We start from the raw sequence: 4,597 nt of genomic DNA, 5'->3' as shown, positions 1-4,597 counted from the left end.
ACAAAGTAGGAGACTTCACACTACCTGACCTCAAAATCTATTACACAGCCCCAATAGCCACAAAGCTACAAAGATTGGTACATAGATCAATAGAGCACATTCAAAAACACATAAATAAATGCATCCACCTACAGGCAACTAATCTTCAACAAAGGTCCAAAAAAACATTAAATAGGAAAGAGACAGTCTTTTCAACCAACAGTGTTGGTGAAATTGGATCTTCCTGGGAGAAAGAATACAACAGCCTTTCCCTAGACACAAAACAAACTCAAGATGCACCAAAAAACTAAATATAAACCCCAGAGCTATATAGATCATCAGTAGAAAATAGGACCATTACTGGAGGTACAGAATGCCGGAAGGACAAGGCCTAGAATTCTGCACCTGGCACTGCTAAGGATGGTATTGCCAGGGTAGTGACCCCGCAAATTGACTTGGCAGTCGACAAGCCAGGAGCATGGAGGCACACTGGCGTAGCATCAACCTTGAGTGGGGCTGGTATGTCTCTGCTCAGCTGGCTGAAAAGGCAAAGGTGCAAGAGTCCATTGCTAATCAACTTGGACTCTGCATTTGGATTACCTGGAAAGGTAAGATTGGTGGCAGGCGCCATAATAATTCAGAATGTTGGAGCTATGTCAGCTTATCTTCTAATTATTAAAACTGGACTTCCTGCAGCTATTTCAGAATTTGTACCTGGAGGCTACGATGGATGTTGGTATCTTGGTGGACACCACTCATAATTTTTGCACTGCCATTGAGTTCCCTCTTGCACTTCTTCCCAAAATCGGCTTTCTTGGCTACACAAGTCTTTTATGGGTTTTCTTTATACTGTTCTTTGCATTTGTGGCTTAGGGGGCAGCCTTTCAAATCAGCATCTTTAGAGAGGGGAGCAAAACAAATCCTGTTATAACCCTGGGTGGTGTATAATTGTTTTGCCTAGGTAGGCATTTTAAAATGTGGTCCATTCTTTGTCCTCTGACATTAAGTTACATGAAGGAATATTTCCAGATTTCAAATGCTACAGATGACTGTAAACCAAAGTTCTTTCATGTCTCCAAAGAGAGTACGCATGCCATATCAACCATGTGGTTTTCATTCTCTGCCATACTTCAGTATTGTTCATATACGTGAACTCCAAAACCCTTCAAAGGGAGGCTGCAGAACGTAATGAAAAACAGCAGTTGCTCTAAGTTTTCTCATATATTTTACAGCTGTATTCTTCGGCTACCTCGTTTTTTCTGACAAGTGGAATCAGAATTACTACGAGGTTATAGAAAATATTTGCCACATGATGGTGTCATGATTGTGAAGTTGTGCATGCTCCTTGCTGTGCTTTGGACAGTTCCTCTAATCCACTTCCCTGCAAGGAAAACACTCATGAAACTTTCCTCCGAGTTTCCATTCTCATGAATTCACCAGTCTTTGCTCACGCTAGCACTTGCTAATCACTTTAATTGCAAGATATGTTCCGGACATTAGGAATGTACTTGGTGCCATTGATGCCAACATATCAATACCCTTGATTTTTTATTCCCCAGACTCTTTGATCTTAAGTTTAGCACAGAAGATTTTTTTTTTCTCTCATGGAAAAAGCTTGGGACTTGTGCAATGCTCGTCTTTGGAATTCCGATGGGAACATTTAGTTTAACACTCATAATTTTTAATCGGATTAATAAATGAAAGAAGTATTTCCCATGTTTTACGAGGAATAAGTGGTCAGTAGTTGCAAGAAGGGTTCTGGAAGGTGTTTGGATGAACCCTCTTTATATAGTCTAATGTTCTATGAAAATTAACAGAAAAGCATAGCAAAGTAGTAAGGAATAGGGGAAGTGGGACTGTAGCTATTTTTCTTTTGTTTGTGGTAACTATATATGTAACAAAACATTTTCTATTTCTATATTCATCTAAGAAGACCTTCATTTCAATAGTCATTTAAGATGAGCATATTCATTAATATGCTCTTAAATATATTGGGGAAACCCTGTGTTTAAAAAAAATAGGGCAAAACTCAAGGACCATACTGCATGGCATACACATACTGTGAAATATAACATATAACTACAAAATATAACAACGGAAACATACAGAAGACAAAAGTAAAAATTAAGACAATTATGTACATTAAAACACTTCATCAAAAGAGAACCCACAGACTGGAGGGAAATAGTCTTTACCAATGACCTAATGTACAAAGGTCTAATCACTAAAATGTATAGAATACTGCAAGACCTCAATTAAACCAAAAGTAAACAATCCAATTAAAAATGAGTGAAAGACATGAACAGACCGTTCACCCAAAATGACATTCAAATGGCTAACAATCACATGAAAAAATGTTCAGTCATGGGAGATGCAAATCAAAACAACTGTGAGATACCATTTGACACCAACAATGGCAGCTCAATTTAAACATGCACACACAGAGAAAAAACTAACAAAGGCTTGCGAGAGTGCAGAGAAATTGGAACTCTCAGACATTGTTGGTGGGCCTGTAAACATAAACATATTGTGGAAAGCTATGTGGCACTGCCTAAAACAATGAGGAAAGGAAATCCCATATGCTACATCAATACCTCTGACGGTTATATGCACTAAAGTAAGAGACATAATACAAACTGACGTATGCACTCCCAGGTTCATGGCAGCACTGTTCACAATAGCAAGAAGTTGGAAGAAGCCTAAAAGCCTATCAGTAGAAGAATGGATAAAGAAATGTTGGTATATACACACAATGGAATAAAGGAAACTACGAAGTACCTCACAACATGGATGGACCTGTGGTACATGATGGGAGAAGTGAGATAGTCACAAAAGGACAAATATTGTATGTTACCATTACCAGAGGGACAAAAACCAAGCCAAAGAAAAGCATTTGTTCTCAGGTCATGTAATCATTTAATCCAGTATCCCAAACATTGTAGTGGCATGTCTGCCTAACATATATGATCCATTTATCACTCCCTTATTTGTACATCTTAAAAAACACTTTTCCAGGGGGCAGGGAGGGAGGGGAAAAAATGAGAAGTTGATTCTAAGGACTCAAGTAGAAAGAAAATGTTTTGAGAACAACAAATGTACAACAAATTTGTTGATGGCAACAAATGTACAAATGTGCTTGACACAATGGATGGATTGTGATAAGAGTTGTATGCGCCCCAAATAAAAAAAATTTTTTTAAAGAAAAAATACTTTTTCAGAGGATGCCTCACCTCGGTTGGGGTATGTTTTTTATTTCAAGGGCAGAAAGACACCATATAGTGTTACCCTATGGTAACTTCAAATCAATACACCCTCCTATAATGATGATCCGTTAAGTTCAATGGGAATTCATGACCAGACAAGTGGCAGAAAGATGTCTTTCTTGCAGAAGGTGATTTCACTTCTGCTGGTGGGTAGTCCAAGGAAGGGCAGCCTGAACTTGAGGACAAGGCTTACCATGACGTAGATAGACTCCCAGTGGGCAAACCGGTCCTGTCTTGTGTTCTTACTCATGCACTTTTGACCAAGTGTCTTTTAAGCCCTCAGTGACCCTGGCTGAGTGGTATAGACAACCTGAATTTTAGATTTTATCTTTTGGGAGTGTACAGCATTATTCATAGACCATAGTAGAATCATGAGATTTGGAAACCCCACTAAGGGAACCAAGCTTTACCTTAAACATACCCATTATAGATTAAATGATTTGAAATGTTCCTTTGGCCTTATGGTGAAACACCCTAGTGTGAGAAGAAGCCATCTCAAGATCATGAATTGGAAGTCAGTGGACTTTGGTTCAATTCTCCTGCTCTTGAAGTAGCCCAAGAACTGGAAACTTATCACCACCGTAGACTTGCTATTTTCATACTTTCTTTCTTTTTTGGGGCATATCTTAGCCTGCAGGGGGAAAAAATGTGCCTTAGTGAATGAGCGCTATTGAAGTTTTTGCCTTGTGTTTGACCCACATTTTTTCTCAGTGTTCAGTTACTTAAGTTTTTAACGCGTATAAGCGAAAATCCCATGAATTTTAGTCTAAATTTTTCCCTATATATGTATATTTTCCTTTCCTCAATAGTACTTTAAAGTCTATACCATTGAGCTGATACTAAAGGCTCAAGTAGAAAGAAAATATTTTGAAAATGATGATGGCAACATATGTACAAATATGGTTAACACAATGTACAGATATGATTGACACAATGGATGGATGGATGGATTATGATAAGAGTTGTAAAAGCCCCTAATAAAATGATGTTTTTAAATCTCTATCATTGGCTAGATTAATGATACTATCATTAAAATTACCAAATGTCTCATAGTGATTACTTAAGTTATTTCTCAACAAGCTGATAATGCTTCCTCTAAATTGGACCAGGTATACATAAAAACTTGAGTTATACAGATGGATTTTGAGCATGCACTTAGTAGTAGCCTTAATATAAAAACAATTAGTTCTTACGATGTGCCCCTGTTCAGTATTTACCTTCATGAAGTGACCAATGAAGAAATTAGTACAATAGCAAAGTGTGATGAAGAATCAGATGATCCCTGACTATCAGAAAGAAATGAGTCTGGATTCTTTTTTTTTTTCTCTAATCATTTATTAGGGGCTCATACACCT

General features: G+C 37.7%; 1 pseudogene; it reads left to right on the top strand.

Annotated features, from left to right (window-relative positions):
• Nucleotides 1-500: 500 nt before the first annotated feature.
• Nucleotides 501-1,680, top strand: LOC101647363 (annotated as a pseudogene).
• The last annotated feature ends 2,917 nt before the right edge of the window (nt 1,681-4,597 follow it).

Source organism: Echinops telfairi, unplaced genomic scaffold (genome assembly GCF_000313985.2).
Source record: "Echinops telfairi isolate 266 unplaced genomic scaffold, ASM31398v2 ScPeMD7_7469;HRSCAF=8507_0, whole genome shotgun sequence".
NCBI classification, from domain to species: Eukaryota; Metazoa; Chordata; class Mammalia; order Afrosoricida; family Tenrecidae; genus Echinops; species Echinops telfairi.
Note: the sequence above shows the minus strand (reverse complement) of the source record. Positions and strands in the feature narration are given on the sequence as shown.